This window comes from Bos mutus, chromosome 3 (assembly GCF_027580195.1).
Source record: "Bos mutus isolate GX-2022 chromosome 3, NWIPB_WYAK_1.1, whole genome shotgun sequence".
Lineage (NCBI taxonomy): Eukaryota > Metazoa > Chordata > Mammalia > Artiodactyla > Bovidae > Bos > Bos mutus.
Window position 1 is genome coordinate 32,466,786 of NC_091619.1, and position 13,308 is coordinate 32,480,093.

At 43.0% G+C, this 13,308-nt stretch overlaps 1 pseudogene; it reads left to right on the top strand.

Annotated features, from left to right (window-relative positions):
• The first annotated feature begins 2,860 nt into the window (after window positions 1-2,860).
• LOC102271129 (zinc finger HIT domain-containing protein 3 pseudogene) lies at window positions 2,861-3,325 on the top strand (annotated as a pseudogene).
• The last annotated feature ends 9,983 nt before the right edge of the window (window positions 3,326-13,308 follow it).

Here is a 13,308-nt window from a genome sequence, read left to right on the forward strand (position 1 = left end):
AATAGAAAATATAGAATTTTCTCTTCATTATTGTTTCAGTTTTATAAGTTTTATTTTTCAATAAAAATTTCCACTTCATATGAATTGCCAAATTTATTGGTATAAAGTTGTATTCTCTTACATTTTTAATGTCTATAGGATCTGTGGTAATGCCCCCTTTTTATTGTTGATATTGGTAATGTATTCTCTTAAATTCTTCTTTGATTAGTCTTTCTAGAGTTGATTAACTTTTTTAGTCTTTTTGAAGATTAGTAAGTTTTGCCTTGTTGATTTTCTCTCGTTTTTTTGCTATTTCTGATTTTATCTTTATTTCCTTTTTAAACCGTCTTTGCATAAATTGCCTTTTTCTAAATTTCCATCCACGCTCTGAATTCTGTCAGTAGTTCTCTAGCTAAAGTGGCCCACTGGAGAAGTCTCAAGTCTGGAAGGAGTGGGCTTGCATTATTACTCCACCATGCTCAGTCATTAGCTAGGAGTAGGTTGTGGGAAGTGTGGCCTCAGTTGTGAACACACTGGCGGATCTACATCAATATCTGAGGTCATCAATTAACTGTGTACCACAGCAGGAAATCCAGTGGCCCATTTTCAGAAACACCACAATCCACTCCTTTCCCCACAGATCTACTTCTTGCTGGTTTGGGGGAAAGCTCTTCCATGGACCTCTCTTTCTGAAGAGAAACTTGGAAGAGGGTTAGTGGAATGAACTACAGAAACTGGTCTGGAGGCCACGATTGATAACTCATTCTCTCCCTTTTCCACTACCTACTCTAAATTCTTCTCACCTTCAGTTACCAACTTAGCAGGTCTTGGTGGCTTATGTGGTGGTGTGGTTCAAACTTCTATTTCTGTGGAGACTAAGCTCCTAGAAACCACATCCTTCTGAGGCCAGAGTTGCTGCATGTGTTCACAGTTACAGTGAGGCAAGGGAGCATCAGGATATGCCCAAGCGGATCACATGGAATCTGTAAAAAGCAGTGATACCTTCTACTGATCAGGGTCAGTTTTCCCTGTCATGATGGTGACTTCTCTTTTCATCTACTGGTCCCTTGAATAATGAATTCAAAGTGCCCTGGTGCAATCATAGCTCATAGTTCAACAGAACCTTTGTTATGACCCTTGACAGGAGTGTAATCCCTTTGGGGACCAGTACCTCCAACCCTACATATTCCAGATTTGTAGGTATTGGAAACAAAAAAATCCTCTAGTGGGGCACTGGTAGTAAAGGTAAGCATAGCTATTTCTGCATCCACTCTTTGGTTAGTGGACCCATGTATTTTTCCTACCAGGTTCATAAAGGCCAGGATTTAATGTGTATAACATATCCTGGATGATAGCATCTTAGTTTTTCAGAGTTGCCACTGGCATTTCACTTGAACCTTTAGAAATGTCATTCTGACTCTTTATCAGGTCAGTTTGTTCTGATTGGTGTGGTACTGATGAGGTCATAGGTCCACTCTCGCACTTTTTTTTTTTTTTTTTTTAACCATGAAACAGTTGCCCTGTTTGGATGCTACGTTATGCAGGATTCTGTGCCTGTGGATTGGACATTCCACAAACCCCAATACAGTTATCATGAAAATGAACTACTGGCCCCTCCAGAATGGAAGGAACCGAATGTAGTCAACTTGTCACCAAGTAGCCAACTGTCTCCCTGAGTAACAGATTCAAACTAGGGGCTCAGCATTGGTCTCTATTGCTGATATGTTGGCCATTTAGGCATCAACAGCTAGACTGGCCTTAAAAACTTGGAAGTCCAAGCTTCATGGGCCCACAGCTAGCTTCTGTCTTCCATGGTGGCTCACTTGGTAAAGAGTCTGCCTGCAATGTGGGTGACCCAGGTTCAATACCTGGGTCGGGAAGATCCCCTGGAGAAGGAAATGGCAACCCACTTCAGGAGCTAGCTTCTGTCTCTACGTGGGCACACCATTTGTGTGCCTGCATTAGCTTCTTAGGGCTGTGTTACCAAAGTGATTTAAACAACAGAAATGTATTTTTAAACAATTTTTAAAATTATTTATTCATTTATTTTTGGCTGCACTGGGTCTTCAGCAGTTGTGGTGCACGCGCTTAGTTGCTCCAGGGCACGTGGAATCTTCCTGGATCAGGGGTTGACATGTGGATTCTTACCCACTGTAACACCAGGGAAGTCCTAAACAATAGAAATATATTGTCTCACATTCTGGAGGCTAGAAGTCTGAGATCAAGGTGTCAGAAGGCTTGAGTCCTTCTAAGGGTTGTGAGGGAAAACCTGTTCCATGTTCTCTTCTCTAGCTTCTAGTGGTTTGCTGGCAATCTTTGGCATTCCTTGGTTTCTACTGCATCACCCTCATCTCTGTTTTTATCTTCACGTGGCATTTCCTCTGTGTGTCTGTCTTCATATGGCTTTCTGCTTATAAGGATACTGCTGCTGCTGCTGCTAAGTCACTTCAGTCGTGTCCGACTCTGTGCAACCCCATAGATGGCAGCCCACAAGGCTCCCCCGTCCCTGGGATTCTCCAGGCAAGAACACTGAAGTGGGTTGCCATTTCCTTCTCCAACGCATGAAGGTGAAAAGTGAAAATGAAGTCGCTCAGTCGTGTCCGACTCTTAGCGACCCCAGGGACTGCAGCCCACCAGGCTCCTCCATCCATGGGATTTTCCAGGCAAGAGTACTGGAGTGGGGTGCCATTGCCTTCTCCTTATAAGGATACTAGTCACATTGAATTAGGGCCCATCCTACTGCAGTTATGATGTCATTTTAACTAATTACATCTGTAAGAACCCTATTTCCAGATGTCACATTTTGAGGTATGGCGGATTAGAACTTTAACGTATAAATTGGAGGGAGGAGGCAGGCTTGGAGCGTGTCCCAGAAGAAACCATGGCGTCGCTCAGCTGTGGTACCACCGTCTGCGTTATTTGGAGAAGCCCAAATATGGCTGCCCCGCCTGCTTTGTGCCCTACTGCTCCTTGCCCTGCTTCTGGAAGCACAAAGAGCAGTGCAAGCCCGCAACTGATCTTGTTGAGAAAAAAATAAGATCAGCTCTTACTGCAAAAACTAAAAAGTGTGGAAAATGAAGATGATGATGATGACTCTGTACCTGATTTTCTCAATAGTGATGAGGAAGAGGATAGAGTGTCTTTGCAGAATTTAAAGAGTTTAGGGGAGTCTGCAGCGCTGAGGAGCTTACTGCTCAAGCCGCACCTCAGACAGTTGATGGTTGACCTCAATCGGGCGGACGACAAGGCCAAGCTTATGCAGGCCTGCATGCAGGAACCCTTGTTTGTGGAGTTTGAGGACTGCTGCTTGAGTATCGTGGAGCCATCTTAGAACAAGGATCCTTAAGGTGGATGACTGTGCTGTCTGCTCCTCCTGGGAGGCCATCATGTGTGGGCCCTGCCCAGGGCGGTGCTTCCAGGACTCAGCGGCGGACATCAGGTGGGCCGCCCCAGCCCCCTCTCCAGCACTGCAGGCTGGGGCACAGGCAGGTGGAGGTACTCACGGTGGCAGACCCGTATGGAGAAAGAACTTGACGTTCAAATGGTTGTTTTTAAGTGTTTTATTTTTGGTATAATTAAGACAAATATTCACTGAGTTTCCACACCCATTTGAGTAAAAACTTGCTCAGTGTTTCTAAATAAAATTATGGTGTGATGGTTCAAAAAAAAAAATGGGGGGGAGGATACAATATAACCCACAATAGTTCCCATCAGACTGGTTCCAAGGTAGCCAATGATTAAGATTGGTAATGACAATTGGATGAGTTATTCTACTTCATTGTTTAGTACCTTTTCCCTGGCAAGTGCAAAATGTGTTACAAAAATCTTCACAATTCATGCCCACTCCTGTATATCCACCCACAAGACTCTACCCTAGACCTTCTTGTCTTTGATCTTTCAGGCCTTTTACTTCCCAGCCCCCTACCAGCGAGCCAGGCCATTGACATATGCCCAAGCATCTCTATATATTTACCTCAGTCTGCTTCTCCTAATATACAAACCAAATGACCAGGGACAATGCTTTAACTCTACCCATTAGGAAGATTTTTCCTCTTCTCTATTTTTCAAAGCCTATCAAGTATGTGGCTACAAAGGAGCCACTATCTAATTTTGGTTTATACCCACATACTAAGCTGACTCATCCATTAAACCAAACTCAGCCTTTATTCCTCCTCCTTCAGCTGGTCAGCTGTTGGTGCAGCTATGGTGGGTGACATGGGAGTCTGGATTACTTGGTCCTGCAGCTTACAAGTATCTCAATTGTGCTTGAGCTCCATTTCAGATGTACTATTTCCATCTTATAATAAATGCTACTGGGTCCATCTGAACACCAAAAGAACGCAGACCATAACGGGCAGTTCTGGGCACAGGGTCACTTGGAGTCCCATGGTTAAGTGTTTGGTTTCTACCAAGGTGCAGTATCACACTAGGAGTTGTTTCTTAAAACTTAGGTAATTTTCTGCTACAGATAGAATGGCCCCACTCAAGTCCCAGGGACTACACTTTGATTTTTCCACTGAGCTTACCTAAGTTCTGTCTTAATTCAGTTTGGGCTGTTATAATGGAATACCACAGACTGGGTGGTTTAAACAGCAGAAATTTGTTTTTTGACAGTTTTGGAGGCTGGAAGTCTGAGATCATGGTGCCAGCATGTTCAGGTTCTGATGTGATCCCTCTTCCTGCTTTGGAGACAGTCACCTTCTCATTCTCACTCTGCCCTCATGGGGGGTGGGGGCAGCCAGGGAGAGCTATCTGGTGTCTCTTCTTCACCATCACGTTGGGAGTTAAGGCTTCAACATATGAATGGGGATGGGGACAAATTCAGTCCATAATATTCCACCCCTGGCCCCCTAAAATTCATGTCATTCTTGCATGCAAAACACATTCACTCCATCCCAACAGCCCCCAAAGTCTTAACTCATTCTAGCATCAACCGAAAAGCCTCCTCTAAATATTATCTAAATCAGATATAGTGAGACTCAAGGTATGATTCATCCTGCGGCAAAACTCCTCTCCAGCTGTGAATCTGTAAAATCGGACAAGTTACGTGCTTCCAAAATACAATGTGGGGGGAGGGGGCAGGCATATAGGATAGGCATTCCCATTCTAAAAGAAACAGGAAAGAAGGAAGGAGTGATGGGTCCTAAGAAAGTTCAGAATTTAGTGAGAAAAATTCCATTAGATCTTAAGGTTTGAGAGTAATTCTCTGGCTCAGTGCTCTGCTGTCCAGGTCCTACGGGGTGGCAGCATCACTCCCAAGGCTTTGCTATCTAGTCCCACTCCTAAGGCTTCTGGCAGAAGCCACCTGCCTGTCAAAACTGAGGCAGTGGCCCTGACGACCATCTCTTATTCTGTCCTGTCCAATTCAATAAATCCAACAGCCGTCCTTTATTTTTTCCCATCTCTGTCCTCTTCAGTTCAAGTTGGCAGTGTTTCTGCTCATGTAATCCCATATACTCCTTTTCAAGTAATAATCTAGTAACGCTGTTGGGTTTTTCATTCAAACACGTTTTCTCATTTTTTGCAACATGGGTAGGCTGAGAGTCTTCTAAGTAATCAAGTTCTAGTTTCTCTTTGCTTTTTATTTAACCTCTCTCCTTTCATGTTTTACTCTAAGTAATAAGGTGAGACCAAGCCCTTCCTTCAGTACTTGGCTTAGAAATCTCCTCAGCTGAATATTCAATTTTATCACTCAAATTCTACCTTCCACAAAACACTAGGACACAATTCAGCCAAGTTCTTTACCATTTTATAACAGGAATCACCTTTCCTTCAGGTTCCAGTAACATGTTCCTCATTTCCATCTGAGATCTCACTAGATTTTCCCTTAATGTCCATATTTCTAGCATGTAACTTAAAATCATTCCAGCCTTTACCCCTTATCCAGTTCCAAAACTGCTTCTGCATTTTAGTTACTTATTACAGCTGTACTCCACTGCTCATATCTGTATTAGTCAGGCTCCTCCAGAGAAACAGGAGTTAGATAGAGATGTAAATTTATTATAAGGAACTGGCTCACGTGATTACAGAGGCTGAGAAGTCCCAAGATTTGCAATCAGCAAGCTGATGACCTAAGAGAGCCAACGTGCATGTCCAGTCTGAGTTCAAAGGCTTGAGAACCAGAACACCTATGGTGTAAGTTCCAGTCTGAAAGTTGGCAAGCTCAAGATCCAAGAAGAGACAAGGTTTCTGTCCAAGTCTGAAGGCTAGAAAAGACCAGTGTCCTAGCTATACAGTCAGGCAGTTGTAATTCCCTTTTACTCAGTTTTTTGGGGTTCTATTCAGGTCTTAAATTGATAGGCTGTGGCCCACCCACATTAGACAGGGCAATCTGCTTTACTCATTCTACCAATCCTATGTTAATCTCATCCAGAAACAAACCCCTACCCCACCCCAGACACACCCAGATGTTTGACCAAATTATTTGGGTACTCAATGGCCCAGTCAAGTTGAAACAAAATTAACCACCACAAGCTCCAAACTGCATCTTTTCCCACTCTTGACCCCTCTAATACAAGAGTCTACTGGAATAGTAACAGAGATACTTGTATAGGAGACCGGACCATCTGAAGAGCCCTTCTGTTCTGGGTCTCAAAGCTGGAAATCTTCTGTTACCTAGTATATAAGCTGGAGAAGTATTCCTAGATACGGAATATGCCCCAGAAGATGAACAGAGATACCAAGCCCCGTGCATTCTTTGTGGCAGGGGATGCAAGATGCAACTTTTTTACGTGTAAGGATGGACCCTTAAAAACTTCACTGAAGTGACAAATCCTTGAATCTTTGCAGCATTTTTCTACTTTCTGGAGCATGGGTCTTACCAATGCCTCCAGCATACTAGCCACCTCTTGCTTGCACTTGTCTGCCCAGCATAATATCATCTATGTAATGGGTCAATGTGATATTCTATGAATTGTCCAGGTGGTCCAGATGTCTTTTGACTATGACAGAGGATAGAGTTAACTTATCCTTGAGGCAAAACTGTACGTAAATATTATTTATCCCACATGTATGTGAACCTTTTCTGATATCTTCTCTAATTAGAATGGAAAATAATTCATTCAACAAATCACCGGCCATACACCATACCTTGATGCCTTATTAATCTGCTCTTGCTAAGTTGCTTCAGTCACGTCCGACTCTGTGCGACCCCATAGATGGCAGCCCACCAGGCTCCCCCGTCCCTGGGATTCTCCAGGCAAGAACTCTAGCAACAATAGTATGCCCAGCACAGCAGGTGTGATTAGAGCTGTTACTTGCTAAAGCCTGCAATAGTCTACAGTCATTCTTCAGGATCCATCCAGTTAGTTTCTGCAGGGGCCAGACTGGCTAATTAAATGGAGACATGACAGGGACTGGGCTTCCCAGGTGGTGCTAGTGGTAAAGAATCTGCCTGCCCATGCAGGAGACACAAGAGATGCAGGTTTGATCCCTGGGTCAGGAAGATCCCCTGGAGGAGGAAATGATAACCCACTCCAGTATTCTTGGAGAATTCCATGGACAGAGGAGCCTGGCAGACTACAGTCCATGGGTTCATGAAGAAGTTGGACATGACTTAGAGACTAAACAACAACAGCAGCAACAAATTACAAGGTTGGTGCCAAAGTAATTGTGGTTTTGGACTGTTGACATCTGCCATTTGATACTGGAATATATTCTTAAATGTGGTTATGTTATTCATCATTTTAATGCACATTTCTTGCTATATGTTTTTTGCTAATGAATTATTACTTGCTATGTATTTTATATATATTTTAAACTATGGAAATCATGTTAGACAAAAAAAGCAAATTCAAGCGATTTTCTTATGCAAGTTCAAAATGGGTCATAAAGCAGCACAATTTGCAAGGTCAACAACACATTTCTCCCAGGAACTGCTAATATACAGTGCAGTGGTGGTTGAAAAAGTTTTGCAAAGCAGACAGGAGACTTGAATATGAGGAGTGTGGTGGCCTGCCATCTAAAGTTAACAATGACCAACTGAATCATCAAAGCTGATCCTCTTACAACTACATGGGAAGTTGCCCAAGAACTCAACACTGACCATTCTACGGTCATTAGGCATTTGAAGCAGACTGGAAAAGTGAAAAAGTTCAGTAAGTGGGTGCTTTATGAGCCGATCACAAATCAAAAAGAACTGTCATTTTGAAGTGTCATCTTCTCTTATTCTGTACAACAACAATGAACCATTTCTCAGATTGTAACATGCAATGAAAAGTGGATCTTATATGACAACTGGTGATGATCAGCTTAGTGGTTGGACCAAGAAGCTCCAAAGCACTTTCCAAAGCCAAACTTGTACCAAAAAAAAAGGGTCATGGTCATTGTTTGATGGTCTGCTGCTGGTCTGACCCACTACAGCTTTCTGAATCCCAGCAAAACCATTACACCTGGGAAGCATGCTCAGCCAACTGGTGAGATGCACTGGAAACTGCAGCCAGCACTGGTGAACAGAAAGGGTCCATGACAATGCTGACCACACATTGCATAACCAATGCTTCAAAAGTTGGATGAATTGGGCTACAAAGTTTTGCCTCATCCACCATATTCACCTGACCTCTTGCCAACCGACTACCACTTCTTCAAGCATCCTGACAACTTTTTGCAGGGAAAATGCTCCCACAAGCAGCAGGATGCAGAAAATGCTTTCCAAGGGTTTACCTAATCCTGAAGCACGGATTTTTACATGACAGGGATAAATAAATTTATTTCTTGTTTGCAAAAATGTGTTGACTGTAATGGTTCCTATTTTGATTAATAAAGATGTTTGAGCCTAGTTACAAAGATTTAAGACTCAGGGTTCAAAACTGTAATTGCTTTTGCACCTAACTGTCAAATAGATCAATTCCAACTACATACACAGGAACTGAAGAAATGATCATTGGGTGGGCCCACAGACACCATGGACCCGCTGTTACTGACTTTAGCAAGGACCCCATTTACTACAAGGCCCTCATAAGTGTCCAGTCTAACAGGGGGCCATGACAATGCTTGGGTCTCAGGGTACTGATATCCATTTTTTGAGTCAATTTTCTGGTTATCCCTCTTCCACGTTGTGTACAGTCACTATAGTAAATGGCCACAGGTCTCTTTGGAGAAGGACTGGAGAATTATTACATGTATAACTTGCTGAAGTGCTGCAGGATCTGCCATCTCTTAGTCAATGGATTTCGGATCTGAAAAGTGGCCCAAATCCAGACATTGAACAAGGGATAATGAGTTTTTGGCTAGGGTTGGGGGTGAGGGGGACCATCTTCAGTCTCCTATTTTTCCATCTTGGCCTATTTTTGGTTGTAGATGTTAACTTTACCTCTAGAGATGCTAGGCTCTATATCCATCTTCATAATTCCCTGTCAAGGCCCTTGGCTGCCAATCTTGTCAGAAGTGGCTCATCTTTTTAATATTTGTGGCCTCCTGGTGATTAAGTGCCACCATCTGGCCTGTATTACTTGGGGGAAGGGGGATATTATTTCCATAGTTATTAATCAATCCCAGCTCTGTTCCAACCCCAGACTGTTCCTATGTCAGCCCAGACTTCTTGGTGATGCTCTTGCCCCTCACCAGAGGATTTCTGACGGCCTCAGTGAATGGTGTGTTTCCTGGGCCTTCCTGTGGAACATAATCCTCTGATGGGTCCTCTGGCCTCACACCTATTCCTGCATGCCCACTTCCTTTTTATTCATTCTTCTACCACATGCCAGGGTAACTGAGACATTTCTACTTTACTCAGCATTGGCCATCCCTTTCTCTAGGTTCCTAAAAGCCCCCCTGCAGTTTGTTTCATCCCCAAGGGTTTTTGCTACAGTGTTAAATCCTGTACCTCCAGAAAGTGCTCCTAATTCAATGAATTCCTGATTATACAGTCTTATATTCCAGCCCCTTTGATCAAGCAACCTCAAAATTCAACTGCAAGATACTCTCCTGGCTTCTGTCTGTATATGCTAGCTAGTTCTTACAGCTCTTTGTATATAATCTCTTTCCTTCTGTATCAGGCCAAGTATGTTCTCAGCTGGGCTTCGCTAGGATTTAACTCTAGTTACTGCCCTGGCAGCCAGTAGAAGAGGTAGGGACAACTTCTATGTTGCCTTGTGGGGCAGTGGCTCTGCAGTGTCTTTCAGCATGAAGGGAGTAAGAAGAAGAGGTAAACCACCTCTGCAAATTTTGAGAGTTCATGTGGGGCTTGCAGAACTAACATCCTTACAGATGTCCATTCAGATGCACTGTCTCTTGTTTCAGGTTTTCTCAACCAGGGCCCTGACCTGTTGCCTCTCTGAAGTCCTGAGTCAGTGGCTTAACTGTCAGCTCTTCCACTATAGGAGATAAAAGCCTCTTTGAAAGCTACTAAAGAGGCCCACTGTCTCTCATACTTAACCATTAACCAAGGGAGAACCCTTGCTTTCTCCTTATTCCTTTCCAGAGTGTCACTACAACTTGGCAGTAACCAGTAAACCCCACTGCCCTTACAGGTATGTTTCGCCCCCAACCACCATGTATTTCACATGCCTGAAATTGTGCCTGCAAGGGCTTTCTCCTCCACTGGGATGTTTTCCCAGGTTGTTCTTAGTCGCTCAGTCGTGTCCAACTCTTTGCGACCCCATGGACTGTAGCTCACCAAGCTCCTCTGTCCATGGGGATTCTCCAGACAAGAATACTGGAGTGGGTTGCCATGTCCTCCGTCTCAGGATCTTTCCAACCCAGGGATCGAATCCTGGTCTCCCGCATTGCAGGCAGATTCTTTACCATCTGAGTTACCAGGGTAGCCAGGTTACTAATGATTAAACCTTTAGCAGCTAGATCACCAACTGTGTTAGTAACTACCCATGCCCCTACACTACTCGGGAAAGCATCATCTTGGTTTACAAGGTAGTGAGTGTGCCATCACACTTTCTCAACTTTCTATGTTTTCTTGGACCTCTCCTGGTACCACCTGTGCTAGTTTGGGCCCTCTAAGAGGCAGTTGCCAAAGTGTGATTTGACATGTACATTAGCTAGGGCTGGGTGGCTTAAACAATAGAAATTTATTTCTCACTCTTTTGGAGGCTAGAGGTCCAAGATCAAGATGTCAACAGGTTTGGTTTCTTTTGGGGCCTCCATCCTTGGCTTGCAGATGGCCACTTTTGCAGCATGGCCCTTCCTCTGTACACATACCCCGAGTGTCTCCTTACGTGTCCAAATTTCCTCTGCTTTTAAGAAATCAGCCAAACTGGGTTAGGGTTCACCTTAACAGGTTCATTTTAACTTAATTGTGTCTTTCAAAGACTCATCTCCAAATACAGTCACATTCTGAGGTACTGTGGGTTTAGAGTTTCAACATATGGATCCTTCAACGTATGGATCTTGGGGAAATCACAATTCAACCCATAACAACATGCAAGATATTTATTAGGGGAGCTATCTGTCAAAGATAAAAGGGAAAGGAGAAGGGCAGGTGTGAGAGTCTGCAAACTGTGACTATCAAGTCACATACCTGACATCTATGCAGAGAAAAAAGAAATGATTGAGTAGGCAGGTCTTAGACTGCAGCACAAATTGAAGAAACTCTAAGTTAGGCTAATGGGTCCTCCAGTCAAAGCTGCCCATCAGAGGAGTCCCAGACGTTACAGCAATGCAGCACATTAGCAGCCTTGTGCAGTCACTTCTAAGTTAGAAAACTACAGGCACATAAAGAATTCCATTTAGGGACCAGTTCTTACTGGTTTCTTTGCATAGTGTTACACTCTGGCTATTATTCTGCCACACTTTATTTTGCTCCAGGACCCATGTGCCTAGCTCTCCAAGATGTTTTTATATCTTTCTTATTTTTTGAGTCCAGTTCATTCTCTCATGTTTACTTTATTCCTTTCCTTTCTGTCTTCTATGGCTTCCTTATTATTTTTTTTCAGAGGATATCCAGTTCAACTTTCAATGAAACATTTATTGAACGGGATTGATTATGGGTAATAAATACAGTAGGTGCTGGATTTTTATGCCCTAATGGTCCACTTTCTTGGGAGAAAACAAGATTTCCCTTCTTATCCACAATCAGAGCTACCTGCAGCTTCCTTTCACTTATGATATATAGGGCACAAGCACATTTACCCTGAGAATTCTACATTCAAATAATTTTTTGACACTCACCATAATATCTGATAGTAATAAGGGCTGCAAAGCACCCTGCATCCCTGGGTGTTCAGGACATATTATTATGCCTGAAGTGAGCTTCCCTGGTGGCTCAGTGGTAAAGAACCCGCCTGCAATGCAGTTTGATCCCTGGGTCTGGAAGATCCCCTGGAGAAGGAAATGGCAAACCACTGCAGTATTCTTGCCTGGGAAATCCCATAGACAGAGGAGCTTAGTGGGCTGTAGCTGTAGTCCATGGCGTCACAAGAGTCAGACAGGACTTAGTGACTGAAAAACAACAACAACCTATTTAGGTACATAGGGAATATTTATGTAGATATGTATAAATAGTTACTATATATTAATTTCAAAAGAACTTCAGAAGAGAAAGCATAATGAACTTAACTAAGCATAATGAAGCTTAACTATGGCCTTTGTAATAGAAAGGCCATATTAAGCTGACCAGAAACTTGAGGGATAAATCTAAAAGATGTCTGAGGACTACTCTTGGAATTTCTCCTCAGTTTTATCAGTGTCAAACTTATTGGCTAGGGGCCACAAAAACAAAATTCCAGTTGAACTCATGAGGAAAGGACATAAAGGATGGGGAAAAAGATATCAGTACTCAGAAGGCTTGTTTCTACATTTCCTTAACATTTCCAAATGAATTGCCTTGGTCATTTACAAACGTAATCTGAGGCCAAGTCAGGAACTTGAGAGAAACAGGCCTGGAGAGGTTGAGGCCTTGACCAGTGGTATATTATTAACCAAAAATGGAACACTGGCATTTCTCTTTCAGTCATACACCACCCACTAAATGACTTCCTAACTGGCTATCTTTCTTGAACATATCATTTACAGTCTTTCTATGAAGCTGTGAGTGTGCTCTCCTACCCTTAGGGAAGGTAAGTTAGAAAAACAAACAAGACACTGCTGTCCGTTAATTCATGGATAATAGAAAAAGCAGTGAACAATCTGAATCCCAGATCCAGAGCTCTGGGTCACTAGGTTGAAGCCTGTAGTACTAGTGGCTGGGGGGTAAGAATGGAAGTCCCCTACACATGAATGAGTTCCCTTCCAAGAGTCTTTAGTAAGTCCAATAAAGTTAGCCTAAGCACCCAACTAACACAATCAGCTATATAGTACTGTACTGTAATAGGTTTATAATACTCTTCACACTAATACATAAAAAAGAAACACAAAAAAATAAAGAAAACACTTTTAATCTTA